General features: G+C 43.7%; 1 pseudogene; it reads left to right on the forward strand.

The window, feature by feature from the left end:
• Positions 1 to 24,481, forward strand: part of LOC115163466 (arginyl-tRNA--protein transferase 1-like) — a 174,578-nt pseudogene that overhangs the window by 100,147 nt on the left and 49,950 nt on the right.

The following is a 24,481-nucleotide window of genomic DNA, read 5'->3' on the forward strand; positions in this document are numbered from 1 at the left end:
ATTGCTCAGTTTGGCCGGGCGACCAGCTCTAGCAAGAGTCTTGGTGGTTACAAACTTCTTCCATTTAAGAATGATCAAGGCCACTGTGTTCTTGGGGACCTTTAATGCTGCAGAAATGTTTTGGGACCCTTCCCCAGCTCTGTGCCTCGACATAATCCTTTTTCGTAGCTCTGCGGACAATTCCTTCGACCTCATGGCTTGGTTTTTGCTCTGACATGTACTGTCAACTGTGGGACCTTATATAGACAGGTGTGTGCCTTTCCATATCATGTCCAATCAATTGACTTTACCTTAGGTGGACTGCCAAGGTTAGAAACATCTCAAGGATGATCAATGGGAACAGGATGCACCTGAGCTCATAGCAAAGGGTCTGAATACTTATGTAAATAAGGTTAAAAAAATGTTTTTAACTTAGGCATTTGCAAAAATGTCTAAACCTGTTTTCGCTTTGTCATTTAGGGTATTGTGTGTAGATTGATGAGGTGAAAAAAATATTTAATACATTTTGGAATAAGGCTGTAACGTAACAAAATGTGAAAAAAGTCAAGGGGTCTGAATACACTGTACTAACACATACATGGACACATAGACGGGGAAAGATACACACACATATATACGCACACACCGGTGCCCAGGGGCGAGGGAGGTAGTGAGAGAGTTACATAAAGTGGCTCTTGTTGTTATTATTCTCTCTGAAAAGAATGTCTCAAACTGAGCCCAGGAAACCATTAAAGTTTCCACAGAAAGAGTGAGTGAGTGAAATTTGTGAAATGGAGAGTAAAGAGTGACAAAAGTTGCCAAGTGAGAAAAGGAGAGAAGACGATGAAAGTAAGTAAGGAATATTTGTTGCTTTTGGTGGTTGTTGACAGCCCTTTTAAGGAGTTTTTTTTGCAAGAGCTGTAGCCTCCTTCTCCCCATTAGGCTCAATTCTTAATCTAATAAAAACACACACAAAGAGCAAGCCATCAACAATCACTAGTTAATAACAATTTATCGTCCATGTTGCCTTGTGTGTGTGTGTGCATGTTAAGTAGAAACGCAACAGTTTTGAATTAAGTCTGAAAAGTTGTAATGTTTTTGGAAATTTACATTTAAAATCACCTTGTATGACTGTACCCCCTGGGATTTTAAATTGTTATGACATTTTGTTTTAAGTTATCTCAAACCTTTTGAAAGAAAATGTACAAACATGGAATATAATACAGGATATAAGTACAAATTACACGATAAAGTATTTTTTTAAATCTTTGAGTAAATTGAGTAGAATCTGTAAAACTGGTGTGGTCCTGTAGAACTGTAGAAGTCATGATGGTACTGGATTAGCTAATGTTTTATTTATGAGTTGTAGCCTGAGGGTAAGACACCTGCACCTTGGCTAAGGTTTCCATGATATCAACTAGATATGACAAACTGTGTCGTCCGTTCATCCTCATTTCCTTACAATACACTCACATACTGAATAAAAAGTAAACGCAACATGCAACAATTTGAAAGATTTTACTTAGTTACAGTTCATATAAGAAAAAAAATGGCAATTTAAATAAATTCATTAGGCCCAGATCTATGGATTTCACATGACTGGGAATACAGATATACAATCTGTTGGTCAGCGATACCTTACAAAAACGATAAGGGTGCTGCCTGATGCAGTGCGTCACATCTTCTTCACATAGAGTTGATCAGACTGTTGATTGTGGCCTGTGGAATGTTGTCCCTGTCCTCTTCAATGGTTGTGCAAAGTTACTGGATATTGGCGTGTACAATAACACGCTGTCGTACACGTCGATCCAGAGCAGCCCAAACGTGCTCAATGGGTGACATGTCTGGTAAGTATGCAGGCCTTCGAAAAACGGGGACTTTTTAAGCTTTCAGGAATTGTTTACAAATCCTTGTGACATGGGGCCATTCATTACCATTTTGAAACATGAGGTGATGGCGGCGGATGAATGGCACGGCAATGGACCTCAGGATTGCGTCACATTATCTCTGTGCATTCAAATTGCCATCGATAAAATGCAATTGTGTTCATTGTCCATAGCTTATGCCTGCCCATACCAGAATCCCACCACCACGGGGCACTCTGTTTACAACGTCGACATCAGCAAACTGCTCGCCCACACAACGCCATATAAGCTGTCTGCCATCTGACCAGTGCAGTTGAAACCGAGTTCCTTGCATGAAGAGCACACTTCTCCAGTGTGCCAGTGGCCATTGAAGCTGAGCATTTTCCCACTGAAGTCGGTTACGATGCTGAACTGTAGTCAGGTCAAGACCCTGGTGAGGACAACAAGCACGCAGATGAGCTTCCCTGAGACGGTTTCTGACAGTTTGTGTAGAAATGCATCGGTTATGCAAACCCACAGTTTCATCAGCTGTCAGGGTGGTAGATCTCAGATGGTCCCGCAGTTGAAGAAGCCGGATGTGATGGTCCTGGCATGGTCTGCGGTTGTGAGGCCAGTTGGACGTACTGCCAAATTCTCTAAAATGACGTTGGAGGCATATTTCTGTCTGTAATAAAGCCCTTTTTGTGGGGAAAACCTCATTCTGATTGGCTGGGCCTGGCTTCAAAGTGGGTGGAGCCTATGCCCTCCCATGTCCACCCATGGCTGCGCCCTTGCCCATTCATGTGAAATCCATAGATTAGGGCCTAATGAATTCATTTCAATTGATTGATTTCTTAATATGAACTGTAAATCAGTAAAATCGTTGAATGTTTCATTCATATTTTTGTTCAGCATATTTCTCTTCGTTTGCGGGCCTTTCGCTTGTACTGTCCATTATTTTATCTCCTATTGCTAGAATGAAAAGTCCAGTCGGTTCTCTCTTTTTTTAGTCCTTCCTCCTCCACTGTGTGTGTTTTCCTCCCCTTCCATCTCTTTCTGTGTAAACCTCAAGGTATTCAGTGGCAGGTAGCAACACGCTCAGCTTAGTAGTGCGACTCGCAGGACTCAGCTTGTCCTACTCATTCGTTGTTTTTCACTCTTTCTAGCCATGTGTGGGACCTCACATTCTATGTGTCACTTAGATGTGCATCTCTCTGCTCAGATTAAGAGTGACAGTGAGTGAATTTGAGGAATTTATAGGTAGCCAGTCAAAGGCTTTTTGAGGGGTAAATTTATGATGTGTATATTGTTTGACCATTGCATATTGTCCAAATGAATATTATTTAGTGAGAGAAAACATTGCCACACTATTTTTTCTTTTATGTTGTTTTTTCTTTTCAGTTAAGAACAAATTCTTATTTACAATGATGGCCTACCAGGGAACAGTGGGTTAACTGCCTTGTTCAGGAGCAGAACGACAGACTGTCAGCTCAGGGATTCGATCCAGCAACCTTAAGTTTATTGGCCCAACGCTCTAACCACTAGGCTGTTTGGAATGTCTTATTATTCTTTCTCTATTGTGCAGCAGAGTGATTTTTATAGTGTGTTCTATTTGTTTAGGATCTGTTTTCTTTAATTATTGTGGTGTGTGCGTGCGTTCTCTGTTAAATTACCGCAATGACGACTGTGCTATGACCAAACGTATGTGGACACCTACTCATCGAACATTTCTTTTCAAAATCATGGGCATTAATATGGAGTTGGTGCCCCCCTGTGCCGCTATGACAGCCTCCACTCTTCTGGGAAGGCTTTCCTCTAGATCAGGTATTCCCGAACTGGGGAAATGGGGTACGCGCAATGCCGTCTGGGGTACACCAAATAAAAATGTGATTCACATCTAAAAAAATTGTTTTTATATTTTCCAACAGGGCTATACGTTTTTTCTCACCTGAGTAGCCTTGTTTCACTGCCAACAATAAAATTAAACTATCTAGTGTTCAGTGAAATAATACAATGTCAAATACAGGTACAGTGGTTCCTCCATTAAAAGTTGCGTCATGCTGCAGCACACCTTGCGGGCTAGTGCAGAAATCTATGGCACGCTATTTAACCTGTTAGAGCTAGGGGGCAGTATTTACACGGCCGTATAAAAAACGTACCCGATTTAATCTGGTTACTACTCCTGCCCAGTAACTAAAATATGCATATAATTGGCTTTGGATAGAAAACACCCTAAAGTTTCTAAAACTGTTTGAATGGTGTCTGTGAGTATAACAGAACTCATATGGCAGGCAAAAACCTGAGAAGGTTTCATGCAGGAAGTGGCCTGTCTGACAAGGAGTCGTTCTTCTTGTCTCTGTTTATTGAAGAGTGGGGATCTTAGCTGTAACGTGACACTTCCTACGGCTTCCATAGGCTCTCAGAGCCCGGGAAAAAGTTGAACGATGACGAGGCAGCTTCTGGCTGAAACACATAATCGCCTTTGCCAAGTGGCCGATAAGAAGACAAAGGAATTAGGCGCGTGCCCGATTCGACCCCGTGCTGTATTTTCTTTCGGCTGTTTAGCTAATTGCAGATTCCCGGTCGGAATATTATCGCTTTTTTACGAGAAAAATTGCATAAAAATAGATTTTAAACAGCGGTTGACATGCTTCGAAGTACGGTAATGAAATATTTAGAAATATTTTGTCACGAAATGCGCCGTGCAGGTGACCGTTATTTACCATTGGGATAGTGTTTTGAACGCACAAACAAAACGTCGCTGTTGGAACATAACTATGGATTATTTTGGACCAAACCTACATTTGTTATTGAAGTAGAAGTCCTGTGAGTGCATTCTGACAAAGAACAGGAAAGGTACTCAAACTTTTCTAATAGTAAATCTGAGTTTGGTGAAGGCTAAACTTGGTGGGTGTCTAAATAGCTAGCCCCCATATGACTATTTTAAACCATTTTAAAGACAAGACTCTCCTTTATCTAACCACACTGTCCGATTTCAAAAAGGCTTTACAGCGAAAGCAAAACATTAGATTATGTCAGCAGAGTACCCAGCCAGAAATAATCAGACACCCATTTTTCAAGCTAGCATATAATGTCACAAAAAACAAAACCACAGCTATATGCAGCACTAACCTTTGATGATCTTCATCAGATGACACGCCTAGGACGTTATGTTATACAATACATGCATGTTTTGTTCAATCAAGTTCATATTTATATCAAAAACCAGCTTTTTACATTAGCATGTGACGTTCAGAACTAGCATTCCCACCGATGACTTCCGGTGAATTTACTAAATTACTCGCAATAAACGTTCACAAAAAACATAACAATTATTTTAAGAATTATAGATACAGAACTCCTCTATGCACTCGCTATGTCCGATTTTAAAATAGCTTTTCGGTGAAAAGCCCTCACCAAAGTCAGATTTACTATAAGAAAAATGTTATTACCTTCGCTGTTCTTCGTCAGAATGCACTCCCAGGACTTCTACTTCAATAACAAATTTTGGTTTGGTTCAAAATAATCCATTGTTATATCCAAATAGCGGCGTTTTGTTCGTGCGTTCAAGACACTATCCCAGGTTGACGAAGGGTTACGCACTTGACGCGTTTCGTGACAAAAAAATTCTAAATATTCCATTACCGTACTTCGAAGCATGTCAACCGCTGTTTAAAATCAATTTTTATGCCATTTTTCTCGTAAAAAAGCAATAATATTCTGACCGGGAATCTGTGTTCAAAGAGAGAGAAAGTAAAAACATGAGGTCGCCCCGTGCATGCGCCTCAGTCTGATGGTCCCCTGATAGACCACTTACCAAAGGCGCTAATGTTTTTCAGCCAGCGGCTGGAATTACATCATTCAGCTTTTTCCCGGGTTCTGAGAGCCTATGGGAGCCGTAGGAAGTGTCACGTTACAGCAAAGATCCTAAGTTTTCAATAAACAGAGCCAAGAAGACCAAGGAATGGTCAGAGAGGGTACTTCCTGTACAGAATCTTCTCAGGTTTTTGCCTGCCATAGGAGTTCTGTTATACTCACAGACACCATTCAAACAGTTTTAGAAACTTTAGGGTGTTGTCTATCCAAAGCCAATAATTATATGCATATTGTAGTTTCTGGGCAGGAGTAATAATCAGATTAAATCGGGTACGTTTTTTTTTCTGGACGTGAAAATACTACCCCCTAGCCATAACAGGTTAAGCAATGGCTTTTTTTCTGGCCACTCTTCTGTAAAGCCCAGCTCTGTGGAGTGTGCGGCTTAAAGTGGTTCTGTGGACAGATACTCCAATCTTCGCTGTGGAGCTTTGCAGCTCCTTCAGGGTTATCTTTGGTCTCTTTGTTGCCTCTCTGATCAATGCCCTCCTTCCCTGGTCAGTGAGTTTGGGTGGCCGGCCCTCTCTTGGCAGGTTTGTTGTGGTGCCATATTATTTCAATTTTTTAATAATGGATTTAACAGTGCTCTGTGGGATGTTCAAAGTTTCAGATAACTTAGTCCCTGGCCTGTTTGGAGAGCTCCTTGGTCTTCATGGTGCCGTTTGCTTGGTGGTGCCGTTTGCTTGGTGGTGCCCCTTGCTTAGTGGTGTTGCAGACTCTGGGGCCTTTCAGAACAGGTGTATATATACTGAGATCATGTGACAGATCATGTGACACTTAGATTGCACACAGGTGGACTTTATTTAACTAATTATGTGACTTCTGAAGGTAATTGATTGCACTAGATCTTATTAGGGGCTTCATAGCAGTGGGTGAATACATATGCACGCAACACTTTTCAGTTTTTAATTTTTTGAAATTTTTTGAAATCTCCACAGATGGTTGTCGGCATGGTTGTATGCTCTGCAAAAACACATTCATGTTTTTAGTACACAATCCTTTTTATTTTTATTTAACCTTTATTTAATTAGATATTTTATTACTTGGCTCGCCTGGCTCGCAGTCTGCATTCCAATTCATCCCAAAGGTGTTCAATGGGGTTGAGGTCAGGGCTTTGTGCAGGCCAGTTAAGTTCTTCCACACCGATCTTGACAAACCATTTCTGTATGGACCTCGCTTTGTGCACAGGGGTATTGTCATGCTGAAACAGGAAATGGCCTTCCCCAAACGATTGCTATGAAGTTGGAAGCACAAAGTCGTGTAGAATATCATTGTATGCTGTAGTGTTAAGATTTTCCTTCACTGGAACTAAGTGGCCTAGCCCAAACCATGACAAGCAGCCTCAGACCATTATTCCTCCTCCACCGAACTTTACAGTTGGCACTATGCGTTGGGGCAGGTAGCGTTCTCCTGGCATCCACCAAACCCAGATTTGGCAAGCTATACACCACTCCAACCGATGCTTGGCATTGCACATGGTGATCTTACGCTCTTGTGCGGCTGCTCAACCATGGAAACCAGTTTCACTAACCTCCCGACAAATAGTTATTGTGCTGCCGTTGCGTCTAGAGGCAGTTTGGAACAGATGATTTTTACACGCTTCAGCACTCAGCGACCCTGTTATGTGAGCTTGTGTGGCCTACCACTTTGCGTCTGAGTTGTTGTTGCTCCTAGACGTTTCCATAACAGCACTTACAGTTGACCGGGTCAGCTCTAGCATGGCAGAAATTTGACAGACTGACTTGTTGGAAATGTGGCATCCTATGACGATGCCATGTTGAACGTCACTTAGCTCTTCAGTAAGGCCATTCTACTGCCAATATTTGTCTATGGAGATTGCATGGCTGTGCTCGATTTTATACACCTGTCAGCAACGGGTGTGGCTGAAATAGCCAAATCCACCAAATTGTAAGGGGTATCCACATACTTTTCTATATGTAGTGTATCACACCGGCCCAAGCCAAACTGTACTGGCATTGTCTTTTGCAGCACGTTACAGTGACTAGGGTATGGTGGATTTTGTCACACAACACAATGCCACAGATGTCTCAAGTTGAAGGAGCATGCAATTGGCATGCTCACTGCAAGAATGTCTACCATAGCTGTTGTCAGAAAATGTAATGTTAATTTCTCTACCATAAACCGCCTCCAAGGCTGTTTTAGAGAATTTTGAAGGACGTCCAACCGGCCTTACAACCGCAGACCATGTGTAACCAGACCAGCCCACATCTGGCTTCACCTGTGGGATTGTCTGAGACCATCCACCCTGTACAGCTGAAGAATTTCTGCACAAACTATCAGAAACCGTCTCAGGGATGCTCATTTGCGTGCTTCATTGTCCTCACCAGGGTCTTGACATGATTGCAGTTTGGCGTCGTAATCGACTTCAAATTGCTCACCTTCGATGGCCACTGGCACAATGAAGAATTGTGTTCTTCACTCATGAATCCCGGTTTCAACTGTACCGGGCAGATGTCAGACAGCGTGTATGGCGTTGTGTGGGCGAGCGGTTTGCTGATGTAGGACAGCGTGTTCCAGTTCCCGCCAATATCCTGCAACTTCGCACAGCCATTGAAGAGGAGTGGGATAACATTCCACAATCAACAGCCTGATCAACTCTATGCGAAGGAGCTGTTTCACGTGGCATCAGGCAAATGGTGGTCACACCAGATATTGACTGGTTTTCTGATCCATGCCCTTAACTTTTTGTTTAAGGTATCTGTGACCATCAGATGTATATCTGTATTCCCAGTCGTGAAATCCATAGATTCAAGTTTAAATTGACTGATTTCCTTTTATGAACTGTAACTCAGTAAAATCTTGGAATTTTGGTGCTTTTACATTTTTGTTCACTGTATTCTTTTGCTCGTGTTTTTAACAAATCCTTAACAGCCATGGTGTGGTGCTGCGTTCTGGGGATAATTCATTCTGCCAGGGGGCGCTGACAGGGTTGGTGGGCCAGGGGTTAGGGTTCACGGGGCCATGTCAAATGATTGACTCAATGAGTTTTACTAGCCGTGGATGGAGGGATAGAGAGAGGGTGAAGTGGTGTGAGGGTCGCAGGGGTTAAAGAAAGGGAGAGTTTGGACCTGGTGTGACTCTGAGGAGAGCCAGACCCTGCTATCTGGCAGCCATAGGTGTTTGCCTTGCCATAAACTCGGACTGGTTTATTTTTCAAAACTGCGGCTGCACCTCTGTCTGAATTCTATGAAACAAGCAAGGCTTTTTTTAGGGAGACGAGGGGGATTCCAGAAAACTGATAATCACTGCTGGCAGAAGTTGGGGCCATAACACAGACTAGTGAAACTCACTCACATAAAGAGGGCTGGGGCTGTGTGTCTGTGGCTGAGACTGGAGCAGTATATGTTTGTGTCTATCGTTTCCCTATCCATTAAAGACCTGGGGAGATGGAGAAGACTGACTTTATATCGGGGGCTGGGGCTTTATGTCAGGGGCAATGGCTGAGGTTGGGACTGTATATTACGGGGCAATGGCTGGGGTTATATGTTTGGAGCAGTCTGTACCGCACCCTTGCCCATAAAGACCTGGAGAGTTGATGGGGAGATAAAAGTGCCCTGTGAGTCTTGATGCCCATAAAGCCGCTTATTGCCCTCGGTCTGTTGGGCTCTGTCGAGATGTGATCCTGCAAAAATATTTTCTCATCATGAACCTGTCATCTATGGAGCCCTGACGCCGAGCCGGGTGGAGCCATGAGGAGTGGGGCAGGCCCTGAGAGAGAGATGAGGTTCAGGGGGCAGAGTCTTGTTTTATTTATTTGAAGGTTGTCCTGTGGTAAAGTGTTGAGTGGGGTGAAAAGGCCTCGTGGGCCTCCAGTTTTTAAACAGCTAGGTTTAGTGTAAATCTCCCCCATACACAGACCCAGACTTGTCCAGGGCCGACTGACACCAGACTTGTCCAGGGCTGACTGACACACCACTGACTTATACCAGACGGAGGTGATGGGGTGTGTTTGTGTGTTCCGACATTTTGGGGAGTGTGTGGTGGTGGGGGGTCGAGTCTGTGTGTGTGTTCGCTTTCAGTCAGTCAACAACAGTACAACAGACTAAGGGGGAGTCGTACTCTCATGACTTCGGTTGAAGGATCTGCAGTCATGCCTGACAATGCCAATTAAATTTGTGCCTCGTTGGGAGCCCCACCTCCCACAGGTATTAAGCGTGAAGCTCTGATTCATTCCTTCAATTATGCCGCTCTTTACCTCGGTGTGAACAGGAACGATTCACACTACTAAAACAAACAATTGGACCAATTGCGCCAACTAAACTGTCCCTTAGTGGTAGAGTGTGCTCACCCACTGGATGTTGAGTCCTGAAGTTTGTATGGTTCTCATAAGTTTTCTAATCACGAACAATTCCTAATTCTTCTAATTGCTCGGCCTGGCTATAGCAATAAGTAGGATGGATAACGTGACCAAAACAACAAATGCTAACAAGCCAGGTTTGGGTTTGCATGCCCCAATAAATTAAAAGGTAATCACGTTTGTTGCCTTGTATGGCTCGGTGCATCCTCAGGCTGCCCTCGCTCGAATCAGTTTGTGTTGTGTGCGAGACTAGTGGACGGCTGGCACTGTTCCCCTAGTAGTCCGCAGTGCATGTTCTCTTGACAATCTTTTAGCCTTCTTTAGGGGGCTTGGCGTTTCCGATAGTGACTTCCTCTCCCGAGTGCCCGTACCTCGACTGAGTCTCAGTTGTGGGACAAAGAGATGGTTTGTGTCATTGGTCTGGACAAATGCCTCCCGGCTCATGTGTGCTCTGTTGCCGGTTACTGGAAGCTACTCGAAGAGAGAGGGCAAACAGGTTCTGTGGGTATCCCTGTGTCTGCCTTGGTTAAGCACCGGTTGCCTCTCTTCGCAGAAGGGTCCGGGTCCCACCTCGATGATCCAGTTTTACGTAGACTTTCGAGACCATGGCTAGTTAACAAGTGCTGCATAGCGTGTCAGCCAGGTTAGCTAACTCGCTGAGGCAAGCTAACTACTACGAGCTATTCCTGCCACCCACGGTGGAGTTGCATGGGTAGCTATCTTGTTTAGTATACGTAGTGTTAAGTCAATTGGTTATTCTAAACAGACTGTCCTGCGATCAAAATGGCTGGCTAACTTAGCTTAGACTAAAGAGCCTCCTGGCTAACGTGTCAGCTAGCATGCATAACTTCCGGTGAATTAAGCTTAATAGTATTGACACGGCGCTATGGCAACCCCATTACTATTTTCAATTCCTGGAGTTGGAGGGAGTAGAGACAGCGGGGCTTGCATGCTCCTTCGATATGGATGTAGCCCCCCGAGCAGCCGTGGTGCTCCACAAAAACATTACTGTGATGAGTGCCCCAACGTTTTGTTACGGCATACAGGGTACTACGTCAGCCATTGCCGGAGCCCTCATGCAGGCTATACAGTCTCCCGGAAGCACAATGTGTGTTGAAGCTTGTCCAATTTTATCCCGTTAGAGTTGATGCCCGTGCCCCCGTGGAAATCGAATTAGCATAATAAAAATCCCCAATCTGTCAGTTTAAGCTAGAGATACCTGTTTTTTTTGCATTTGATGCATCAGAATCCGATGTCGCTTTGGTGACAGAGCTAGAGTGGCGTTTGTCAGGCCATGGATCATCCGAAATTGGGTCTACTGACAAAATTGTCTGTAGCATCCGAACAGTTTGGCCTGCAAACTATTAGGCTCTCTATGGAATGATGAGACTGTCACAAACACTATGCTGCTCTAAGACCCCCACGGGTGTCTTGGGACTTGTCTGAAGTCAATACAGCTTCTAAACAGTTTGGGCTACACACTTGCATGTGAGAATGTGAATGTGTGCGTGTTTAACCTTTTCATGTGTGAGTTCCAAATATCTCTAACGGTCCTCCTAGTGTGAATTATTTTTTTTAAATTCACACAGGACACCGGATAAGACAGGAGAAATACTCCAGATATCACAGCCCCCACACCACTAGAGGGACATCTTCAACCACCAACATACCATCCTGAGACAAGGCCAAGTATAGCCCACAAAGATCTCCGCCACGGCACAACCCAAGGGGGGGTGCCAACCCAGACAGGAAGACCACGTCCGTAACTCAACCCACTCAAGTGACGCACCCCTCCTAGGGACGGCATGGAAGAGCACCGGTAAGCCAGTGACTCAGCCCCTGTAATAGGGTTAAAGGCAGAGAATCCCAGTGGAGAGAGGGGAACTGGCCAGGCAGAGACAGCAAGGGCGGTTCGTTGCTCCAGAGCCTTTCCGTTCACCTTCACACTCCTGGGCCAGACTACACTCAATCATATGACCTACTGAAGAGATGACTTAAAGGTTGAGACCGAGTCTGCGTCTCTCACATGGGTAGGCAGACCATTCCATAGAAATGGAGCTCTATAGGAGACAGCCCTGCCTCCAGCTGTTTTCTTAGAAATTTGCTTAGAAATTAGAACTTTTATTTACGTTTTCAAGTTCTGGTGACAAATCATGCATTCCAATTCTTTCATTGGTTTGTAATGGACACATGATGTGTGTAAAATCCTTTTTTGAAGTTTGTACTGATTATGATGAGCTAATGCTAAGCTATTTACCAGCTATGTGTGGCGCCATGTTCATGGACATTATACAATGCATTCTTGGTGTTACGTAAATGTCTGTCAGACCAAAGATGTTATAACACAATGAGGTGAGGTATGATTCACTCGCCTTTCGAGTACACTTCCAGAAGTGAATGATGATAGACAACACACCCCCTTCAACATGCATTCAGACCTAATGACTTTTTCCACATTTTGTTACGTTAGACTTATTCTAAAATTTATTCATTTGTTTTTTTCCCTCATCAGTCTACACAAAATACCCCATAATGTCAAAACATATATATATATATATATATTAATATATATATACATATATATATTTTTGCAAAAAACATTAAAACGTTTTCAGACCCTTTACTCAGTGCTTTGTTGAAGAACCTTTGACAGCTATTACAGCCTCGAGTCTTAGAGCCTCGAGTCTTCTTTGGTACGCTACAAGATTGGCACACCAGTATTTGGGGAGTTTCTCCCATTCTTCTATTTTCAGCTTTCTCCAGAGATGTTCAAGTCTGGGCTCTGGCTGGGCCACTCAAGGACATTCATAGACTTGGCCCAAAGCCACTCCTGCGTTGTCTTGGCTGTTTGCTTAGGGTCGTTGTCCTGTTAGAAGGTGAACCATCGCTCTAGTCTGAGGTCCTAAGCACTCTGGAGCAGTTTTCATCAAGGATCTCTCTTCCCTCGATCCAGACTAGTCTCCCAGTCCCTGCCGCTGAAAAACATCCCCACAGCATTATGCTGCCACCACCATGCTTCACCGTGGGGATGGTACCAGGTGTCCTCCAGATGTGATGCTTGGCATTCAGGCCAAAGAGGTAAATCTTGGTTTTGTCATGGTCAGAGTCCTTTTGGTGCATTCTGGCAAACTCCAAGCGGGCCGTCAAATCAAATTTTATTGGTCACATACCAGTGTTTGGCAGATGTTATTGCGTGAAATGCTTGTGTTTCTAGCTCCAACAGTGCAGTAATATCTAACAAGTAATACGTAACAATTTCACAACAATACACACAAATCTAAAGTAAAGGAATGTAATTAAGAATCTAAATATTTGGACAAGCAATGTCAGAGCGGCATAGACTAAGATACAGTAGAATAGAATACAGTATATACATATGGAATGAGTAATGCAAAATATGTAAACATTATTAAAGTGACTAATGTTCCATTATTAAAGTGGCCAATTGTGCCTTTTACTGAGGAGTGGCTTCCGTCTGTACCATAAAGGCCTGATTTGGTGGAGTGCTGCATAGATGGTTGTCCTTCTGGAAGGTTCTCCCATCTCCACAGAGGAACTCTAGAGCTCTGTCAGAGTGACCATTGGGTTCTTGGTCACCTCCTTGACCAAGGCCCTTCTTCCCCAATTGCTCAGTCAGGTTGGGTGGTTCCAAACTTCTTCTATTTAAGAATGATGGAGGCCACTATGTTCTTGGACCTTCATTGCTGCAGAAATGTTTTGGTACCCTTCCCCAGATCTGTGCCTTGACACAATCCTGTCTCGGAGCTCTACGGACAATTCCTTCGCACTCATGGCTTGGTTTTTGCTCTGACATGCACTGTCAACTGTGGGACCTTATAGACAGGTGTGTGCCTTTCCAAATCCTATCCAATCAATTGAATTTTCCACAGGTGGACTCCAATCAAGTTGTAGAAACATCAAGGATGATCAATGGAAACAGTATACACCTGAGCTCAATTTAGAGTCACATAGCAAAGGGTCTGAATACTTATGTAAATAAGGTATTTCTGTTTTTGATTTTTTTTATACATTTCGCTTTGTCATTATGGGCATTGTGTGTAGATTGAAGGGAAAAATGATTTAATCAGTTTTAGAATAAGGCTGTAACGTAACAAAATGTGGAGAAATGGAAGGGGTCTAAATATTTTCCGAATGCGCCGTACATGGCAGTGCGCACAAACTACCCATCGTCAGATTATTTTCGATTTGTGTTTTACTCAATTATTTAGATCAATGGTGAGCCCAACCGTGATGTGATTAATTGTAAATAGTAATTTCTAATAGCTAATTCATATTATGGTTTTGTCAGCCAAGAGTTAAATATTACTGCTTCTGTTAGGTACATTTTTCCTCAGTTAGCGCTAGGACTAATGTAGCCTACTTTTTCCGGTTTGGATGATTTAGTTATGCTGTTGCCACTTCTGGGAATGTCTGAAAATTGCATCGAAAAACAAACTGGTCACATTCAGGACATAACGTTGTAAGGACTGTGTTTGTGCAAAATGTTTCTGTGAAAAAAAACAGTGTTTACAGCTCAAAAGTTGACTGTTGTGTCAACCGAAAATGGACTTTCTAAATAAGCATTCTAATCACAGCGGTTTGAGCGTATTCTGCAGGGACCACTGTAGAATGATCACACCTGTGTGTTGGTATGTGTCAAAATGTTAAGACTCTGAGACTCAGAGAATGAGAGTGGAGGTCATTGTGAACTGGGTGTGTGTGAGTGTAAGGAAGGAGATACAGTGTTTAATGGTCTTTGGCTGTCGGTGGCACACACACATGCTTTTTTACTATCCTTGTGGGGACACAATTGATTCCTTTTCAAAATCCTATTTTCCCTTAACCTAACCCTAAACCTTCCCTGTAGCTCAGTTGGTAGAGCAGGGTGTTTGCAACACCAGGGTTGTGGGTTCAATTCCCATGGGGGGCCAGCACAGAAAAAAAAGTATGATATGTATGAAATTGTATGAAATGTATGCATTCACTACTGTAAGTCGCTCTGGATAAGAGTGTCTGCTAAATGACTAAAATGTAAACCTAAGCCTAAAATACCTTTTTTCCTTGTGGTGACTGGTGAAATGTACCCCCTTGTCCAAATGTTCCTTGTTTTAGTATCCCTGGGAGGACTTCTAGTCCCCACAAAGATAGTAAAACCAAAAACACACACACTTACTTGGTTTGGTGAATGTGACCCTGGGTCAGAGCTGGCTTTGGTCTGGATTAATTTGAGCACAACATAGCAAAACACTTCAATGGAAAACGAGCGTTTCTCATTGGACAAGTTCAGGTAGTCGCTCCTGGTTTCAGTCCGTTGTCTTCTGTTTTTTTCATTTCACTTCACCAATATGGACTATTTTGTGTATGTCCATTACATGAAATCCAAATAAAAATCCATTTAAATTACAGGTTGTAATGCAACAAAATAGGAAAAACGCCAAGGTGGATGAATACTTTTGCAAGGCACTGTAGCTGTGTGGGCTTATATAGTCAAAATCTTTTCCTTGGGGTAAGTTGAGCCAATGGAAAGTTGAGTAAAATTAAATGTTTTCTTCCCAGGCCTAATGCAAGGCATTATCGCTGGGATATGAGGTAAAAACAGGGCCTGGCTTATGTTAAAAGTGTTACAAAAAAGTACAAAGATTTTGTTAGTTAAGCCTGTTAAGATTTTCTTAAAATTATTCAAGGGCAAAAACGCGATTGTGATTGTGTTTGGGAAATAAAGAAGGACATGGTTTTAAAAAGGTATAGGTAATATTTCATTCAGTACAGACATTTGTTCACAGCTCAACTTAACCCATAAATTGTGCCAACTTAACCCACTCTACCCTACTGTTATCTACAACAGACCCCGAGAGCCTGGAGTTGGAAGTGGTTGCATAATGTTTCACACACACACTTCTACAACCCCTTCCCCAACTATCCCTGTACTGGGGGGAGGGTGGCTGAAACCTCAATGGGAGATATGAGCAGGAAATAAGAACCAGATGTGGGTGTAAAAAGAGGGGGAACAGGGAACCCCTCTCACTGAAACATGGAGCCGCCCCGGCTCCGCCCACTGTACCTCTACTTTACTGGTCCACAGTAGGCATCCACAACTCTGCATTGGGAACACTTTTAACTGTAAAACTCCATAGCATACAACCCTATAAGCCTTGAATCCCATAGTAACTGTGTACCCCACCACCAGTGGTTACAATAAGACCCAGATCCACAAAAACTGGTTCAGAACCCAACTCTAATCCAACTTTACAACAACAGTTAGGGAAAAAAGTATTTGGTCCCCTGCTGATTTTGTACGTTTTGCACACTGACAAAGAAATTATCAGTCTATAATTTTAATGGTAGATTTATTTGAACAGTGAGAGACAGAATAACAACAAAAAAATCCAGCAGGGGATCAAATACTTTTTTCCCTCACTGTATAGCTACAGCCTTGGGCTAGATCTGCCTGCCTGCCTGCCTGCCTGCCTGCCTGCCTGCCTGCCTGCCTGCCTGCCTGCCTGCCTGCCTGCCTGCCTGCCTGCCTGCCTGCCTGCCTGCCTGCCTGCCTGCCTGCCTCAGTCTCTCTCTACATGACTTACTATACAATGGAACTGTCTCCACATACCAAAGTTATGTCTATGTTCCTTTCTCAATTCACTAAACGCACTCAAACAGCAGTTTTTTCTGCAGAGGAGAAGTTTGCTGACGACAAAACAGTGGTAGGCCTGATCACCGACAACGACGAGACAGCCTATAGGGAGGAGGTCAGAGACCTGGCCGGGTGGTGCCAGAATAACAACCTATCCCTCAACGTAACCAAGACTAAGGAGATGATTGTGGACTACAGGAAAAGGAGCACCGAGCACGTCCCCATTCTCATCGACGTGGCTGTAGTGGAGCAGGTTGAGAGCTTCAAATTCCTTGGTGTCCACATCAACAACAAATTAGAACGGTCCAAACACACCAAGACAGTCTTGAAGAGGGCACGACAAAGCCTATTCCCCCTCAGGAAACTAAAAAGATTTGGCATGGGTCCTGAGATCCTCAAAAGGTTCTACAGCTGCAACATCAAGAGCATCACTGCCTGGTACGGCAATTGCTCGGCCTCCAAGGGTAGTGTGTACGGCCCAGTACATCACTGGGGCAAAGCTGCCTGCCATCCAGGACCTCTACACCAGGCGGTGTCAGAGGAAGGCCCTGAAAATTGTCAAAGACCCCAGCCACCCCAGTCATATACTGTTCTCTCTACTACCGCATGGCAAGCGGTACCAGAGTGCGAAGTCTAAGACAAAAAGGCTTCTCAACAGTTTTTACCCCCAAGCCATAAGACTCCTGAACAGGACTATTTGCATTGTGTGCCCCCCCCCCAACCCCTCTCTTACGCTGCTGCTACTCTCTGTTTATCTTATATGCATAGTCACTTTAACTATACATTCATGTACATACTACCTCAATTGGCCCGACCAACCAGTGCTCCCGCACATTGGCTAACCGGACTGTCTGCATTCTGTCCCACCACCCGCCAACCACTCTTTTTACGCTACTGCTACTCTCTGTTCATCATAAATGCATAGTCACTTTAACCATACCCACATGTACATACTACCTCAATAAGCCTGACTAACCGGTGTCTGTATATAGCCTTGCTACTCTTATTTTTCAAATGTCTTTTACTGTTGTTTTATTTCTTTACTTACCTACACACACATACCTTCTTTTTTTTTCTTCGCACTATTGGTTAGAGCCTGTAAGTAAGCATTTCACTGTAAGGTCTACTACACCTGTTGTATTCGGCGCACGTGACAAATAAACTTTGATTTGATTTGAAAAGAGAGACAGCAATGTCGATTTTCACGAGGATTCCAGGGCCGCAGCAAAGCACACGATTTATGCCTCCGATTAATTGCTTTTCAAATAAATCACAGGAATTGGCCAGGGCCTTGCTTCTAACCAGAGTTGAGAGACAGAATTAGGTGACAGTTGGTGTCTTTCTTGAGTGAGTTCGTAATAAAGTCCTCTGACAGGGAGGATCTGCTTTTGTGTGTGTTGAAAAGAGTTCTTTGTTTTGTGTTGCCGCAAGTTAATGTTGGTGTGTTTGCTAATTCTGTAAGGTTTAATGCGTGTAAATTGGTGTGGGTGCATGTTTATGTATGTGTGTGTAATTCAGGAGCTGTGTGTGTATGTGTTAAGTGGAAAGTGTTTTGGACAGTCTCCCCTGCATCTTTCCAACCACTTTCCATTCCCCTCCAGAATTCAGTCAAACCTGCACTGTGGTTAAATTACATTGCACAAATACAGGCAACATTTACTGGGTGAGAACAAGAGTAAAGTCAATTGAATGTAAATTCTGGGGTGTCTTTTTGAATCCGTGTTCCTTCATTGACAGTCTGATTGAATCTGCCTCTTAGTTTCTGTCCTTCTCCTGTCTCTCCCTCCTTCCCTCCTCTGTCAGCTAACCTCTCCCTTCTGTATCACCCCACTCTCTGTCTTTCCATCTCTCTTTCCATGTAGGGGTAGGGCCCAGTCATGCCGGCACTGTGAGCTCTCCTATCACTTCCATCAGCTCAACTCATGTCTCGTGATGTTAAATACCGTCCCTGAACTCATCTGCATCTAATTCTCACCCCTTCCCTCTTTCCATTTCTCTCTTTCCCTTTCTCTATCCCTCCTCTCTCCCTTCCTCTCTCCTCCTGTGAAGTTTGTCCATGTCTCCTCTGCCCCTCTCTTTTTTTCTTTCACCCTTTTTCTCTTGCGCTCTAACACACTAACACAATCTCACTCTTTATCAATCTCTTTCTCTCTTTTCTTTGTTTCTCTGTGGTGAAGTTAATGAGCCTTGCAGAGGCCGTCCGTCGTCAGCATCATCTCCATATCTGTCTGAAGGAGTGCGCGTGGCAGGCCAGGGAGGGAGGAGGGGATGGAGATGGATGGATGGAATTGTGTGGGAATCAAGCAGCCTTGTACATTCTGAGAAGGAGGAGAGGGTAGCAACTGAGGGTAAAAAAAAACAAAAAAACAAATGGGGCTTTTTAGTTGTTGGTTTCTCTCACTATCAGTGGTGAGTGGGCAATAGCCCTGACTGGACACGACCTCTATCCATAACGGGGTAGACCTTTTCACCCCTTCTCTCTGCTCCGCCACAGACCAGGGCCGTGTTCATTAGTAACGGAGAACGTTTTGCAACAGAACATTTCCAGGTACTCCCTCCCTGTTTCAGTCAGTTTTTTCCCCGTTTGGTACAGAATGAACGCGACTCAGTTAGCTCGTTATCACCTGGCTTCCCGTCCAGCACTATTACTTCAGGTACTCTGATTATAACCTGCTGAGCTAGCAGCATTGCTAGACACCATTTGATTTACATTAATAAATACATTTTCTCTCTCTTTTCTCTCATGATGTGCAATTATGTTCTTTGCTCTTCTTTCCCAAGGCTCCTCCAACACACTGTTATTGGTATCAGTGTAGCTATTGACAGCTGTTGGTTAGATAAATAAGAGACAGATAAGGAGAGTGGACAACAGAGAACATGACAATGGCTGTATCACAAAGAGCACCCTATTCCTGTTATTGTCCACAGGTCGCTGGTCAGGTAGACTGACTGTAGAAGTAATTGTGAAACTGAGGTAAGGGAGAGCCTTAATGCCAACCTGGGAAAGATGTAGAGAGAAGAGAGAGGACAATGATGATGAAGAGAGTGATTGAGAGAGTGAAGGACGCGAGAGGGAGGGAGAGAGAAAGAAAGGACAAAAACAGGGAGAGTGTTAGAAAACACAGTGAGGTAAGAGAAGAGTGAGGGAATGGGGAAAGAGAGTGAGAAAAGAGAAGAGAGAGACCGATGTACTTAGCCTTAAGATGCTTTTGGAAACGGGGCCCAGTCCAATAAGAAAAGGGAACAGACACACAAATAGTGGCCAGCCAGATTCCTCGCCCTCCTCCCTCCTCCTTCCCTTTCTCTAATCACTTTCCTCTCACTCGTTCCAGACCACTAATCGCTGTGTCCTTTCATATTTTGGGTTCTGTCCCTCCTCTCCCACTCCTGTCTTCTTTTTTGTAGGAGTGCTGAGTTCTCTGACTGTGCCCTGACCAATGTTCTCTCTAAGCTGCACACACGCGCAGCTGCCCCAGGACTGCCGCGCAGAAGAAATGCCAGCACGCGCAGAGATGCACAAGATTGAACTTTGCTCAACTTTACTAATTTGCCATGTTAGTTTACACCAGAGGTCACCAACCTTTTGAGTGAAAATCCCTTTCTGAGTGAAAATTCAAGCCGAGATCTACCCCGCAGAGTTTTTTTTAACATGACTTAAAAAACGTAAGCCTATGCAACGTTAACCGTTTAAAAACAGTACTTTAGCAATGAGGTTTGTGCAGCAGGCTATAGGCCCAATACATTAGCACTGCATATTGGCTTTGCTTGGCCAGTGGTAGGCCTATGGTGCACTTGATTTACTCTCCGGGCCCGGAAAAAACGGGAACACTTCGCCTACCCACCGTGCAGGGAGACTGAATCGGGTGCACCTACCGCCAACAGCGCAAAAACTAAATAGGAACGCAAATGCTTTATAGTTGGGTTTTTACAGAAATGTTTGGCGATTGACTAGGAATGCCTTGGAGATCGACGAGTAGATCGTGATCGACCGGTTGGTGACCACTGGTTTATAGTATCAATGTTTCCCTCTACTTTGGGACTTGTGATCGAATCAACATTAATATTTGTCCCTTTCAATGCAACATATCAAAACAAATCTAATTATGCCAGACTTAGTCTGCCATTTTGTTTTAGGCAGAGTGCATCGGAGGAGGATGCTATTGCATTGACAGGCACGAGCGGTCTCGAGTAGATGTGCTTGTTTTGAGATCAAAGCTGTATGTACCTAGTTAGTGAGTTGTAGCTAATTTCTGGTCAGCAATGGGGGACTGATTTGCTTCTTACAAGAGCACAAAATGTACATTTCTAGCCATCATTGAAAAGTCAGGTAAAAGTTTTTTTAAAGAGGCGTGTTGTATTTTGAGACAGGCTTGAATAAGCTAAGATAATAGGCAGACAAAGATAATACATTGTCTGATTATCTGTAAAAAATAATATGAGAATAATAATGAATTTTATTTTGTAAAGTGGTTCAAACAACACAATACAACATTTTCAGTCACATCCTTTTCTGAAGGACAAGTAGCTAAACAGGTTAATATCGAGCTCTGCATGTTTTAAAAAGTCTTATGGAATATAGGCCTATATCGAACACCACACATTGGCTGCTACTGTAGACTGTAGCATAGCTAGAACAGCTATTTCAATAGCTATTTCCGTGTTAAAATGTTATGACATGCATTTTCTACATTTTTTGATGGTAGGCAACTCTGGTAGGCCTACATTATGATCAAATAGCCATAGTAGCCCACTTGGCCACTGTTAAAATTGTACCTTAGTGTGTACAGCCTCAGTGTTCACACTCCGGAAGTTGCACTGAATTTTCACAACATTCAAGTTTGCGCTCAGCAAACCTAAAATTTGCTCATTGCCAAAAAAAACAAGAGGGAACATTGGCCCAGACCCTCCTCTGTCTCTCATTGTGGTTATATAGACCCTCTCTCTACATCTTTAAACTTTTATACCATCACCATGGAAATCTTTAAAGGCACAGAGATGTTATTCTGGGCTAAAGTTTGGACCGGGACATAAAAATTGGCCTAAATAATCTAGTATGAGGCCCGTCCCAAATGGTACCCTATTCCCTATATAGTCCATTACTTTTCACCAGAACCCTTATGGGCCTTGGTCAACGGTAGTGAAATATATAGGGTATAGGGTGCCATTTGGAACACAAACATGGACGTTTTTAATGCCCCGCATAAATTCCAAATTCCGTCGTCCTGTATCTGTTTCTTGTCATGGTATAGGAGAGTACAGAGAGAGAGAGGCCTGCTCTTACAAGTTGGGTCACTTCACTCTGTCTGCTTAAGTATTCTGGTGGTACAGAGTGTAACTGTGGCCTAGTCACTCCATCTACATCCCTCTCCATTTCTCCCTCCATCTCTCCCTCCTTGTGTCCCTTCACTCATCCGTGCACACACTGTGTGTGCACCTGTGTGCGTGTTTGTGTGTGCACATGCATATATGTGTGTGTGTGTGCAGGTGTGTGCGTGTGAGAGAAACATGTGGAGGTGTGCTTTTGCTGAGCAGTGATGAGGGAACTCATAGACTAGTCGTGGTGAAGTGTGATAGTGTGTCGGTGACTGTTGACAGTCGGGGAACATCAGTGGGTGTAGGGGAAAGCAGGAACATGCATTGTGTGTGTGTACTGCAACTAATCTGTTGGCACCGGCTCAAGTCAACTCACAAAAACATCCCCTGCAGCTGGCCCTGGTGACGCTGTTTGTCCCCATTGTGTTTGTGTGTCATGTCGTATTCATTTGGCACCAAATGGAAGAAAACAGACTGAAACAGGGAGCGACTACCTGAACTTGATTTAATTTTCCATTGCAAAACGTTTTGCTGCAATGTGCCCTTATGAATATGACCCTGGTCCTGTCCATGGCCTTACCCTGTCCCCTAACCTGGACCAAGGGTACCGTATAGACAAGCAGCCGCCAGGGCAGGACCCCAATGGCCCCACCCTTCTTAGATTATTCATTTTATTTTTTTGCGAGCCATGATAAGACAAGTCTGTTCTCATGGCATTCTGCTTGTGAAAACAGGCTGCATAGTTTCCATGCAGGCCCACTGACAGACAAGTCACAGTCAGTGATAGTATAGCAAAATAGGTTTTATTATTGTGAGAGAGAGCCCCTCGTCCTCACCCAAGTGTGTATGGGGGAGATGTGTGTGTGTGTGTGTGTGTGTGTGTGTGTGTGTGTGTGTGTGTGTGTGTGTGTGTGTGTGTGTGTGTGTGTGTGTGTGTGTGTGTGTGTGCGCATGTGTGTTTGAGATGGTGCAGAAGCCCTCTTGTAGGCGCCTGCTTGTTTATTGCATAATCTTTTGTTTGTGTGTTTATCAGTGTCCGTGTGTTTGAGCATGCGTGTGTGTTTGTTCATGTCTGTGTTTGTGAGCCTGTGTGTTTATGTAAGAGCATATGTAAGTGACTGTCTGTGTGTGTGTGAGACGGTGCAGAAGGCCTTTTGGAGGTGCCTGCTTGTTTATAGTGTAATCTGTGTTTGTTTGGAGCCCTGTGGTCGACTCCAGGCCTCTGATAAAAGGCCAAGTATCTGCTGCTGCATTCTCCTCTTTCTTTCTCTTCAGCCTTTTCCTCTTCACCAGACTCTTCAGCCTTTTCTTCTACATTGGACTTTCCCCATGATCTGTAAGTATTACTCAAAATATTGTGCCAACCTCTTGGAGTAGCGTATTAAATGAGGTGTTGGGTTGATGTTTGCTGCACCCGGGTTCCAGTCCTGGTCGGGACCACCTCGCGAATACGCCACAGTATTATGTTGGTTTGGATCTCTTGGCGTAATGGCTAAGATTGACTTGGTTGGACCAGGGTTTGAGTCCCAGTAGGGACCACCCCCTGAATTTGCTGCAGTATTGTGTTATATATGGTAAAATAACAACTCCTCTCTCTCTCTCCAGGGGCAGTACCAGCCTTCAGACCTCCTGTGCCCAGAGACGTATGTCTTTGTGCCCATAGAGAGCTGCATCCCAAGCCTGGAGCAGACCCACTATGCCCGCTTCAACCAGGAACCTGACGCAGGTAATGAACACGGCACCCTACTGTACACTAGGAACACTACCCTACAGCAATCAGCACACTGACCTATCAGTCAATCATGGGGTCGGCAATAGCCTCAAGATTAGAGAAGTGGGACAGTAATCGGAGGGTTGTTGATTCGGATCCCCGGGGGAAATATGGCTGGAGTGAGCTGGCAACCCACCCCTTTGATGATCTTCATCAGATGACAATCTTAGGACATTATGTTATACAATACATGCATGTCTGTTCAATCAAGTTCATATTTATATCAAAAACCAGCTTTTTACATTAGCATGTGACTAGCATGTGACTAGCATTCCCACCGAACACTTCCGGTGAATTTACTAAATTACTCACGATAAACGTTCACAAAAAACATAACAATTCTTTTAAGAATTATAGATACAGAACTCCTATATGCACTCGCTATGTCCGATTTTAAAATAGCTTTTCGGTGAAAGCACATTTTGCAATATTCTAAGTAGATAGCCCGGCATCACATGGCTAGCTATTTAGACACCCAGCAAGTTTAGCACTCACCAAAGTCAGATTTACTATAAGAAAAATGTTATTACCTTTGCTGTTCTTCGTCAGAATGCACTCCCAGGACTTCTACTTCAATAACAAATGTTGGTTTGGTCCCAAATAATCCATTGTTATATCCAAATAGCTGCGTTTTGTTTGTGCGTTCAAGACACTATCCGAAAGGGTAAATAAGGGTTATGCGCCCGACGTGTTTCGTGACAAAAAAATTGTAAATATTCCATTACCGTACTTCGAAGGATGTCAACCGCTGT

Source organism: Salmo trutta, chromosome 2, assembly GCF_901001165.1.
Source record: "Salmo trutta chromosome 2, fSalTru1.1, whole genome shotgun sequence".
In the NCBI taxonomy this organism is placed as follows: domain Eukaryota; kingdom Metazoa; phylum Chordata; class Actinopteri; order Salmoniformes; family Salmonidae; genus Salmo; species Salmo trutta.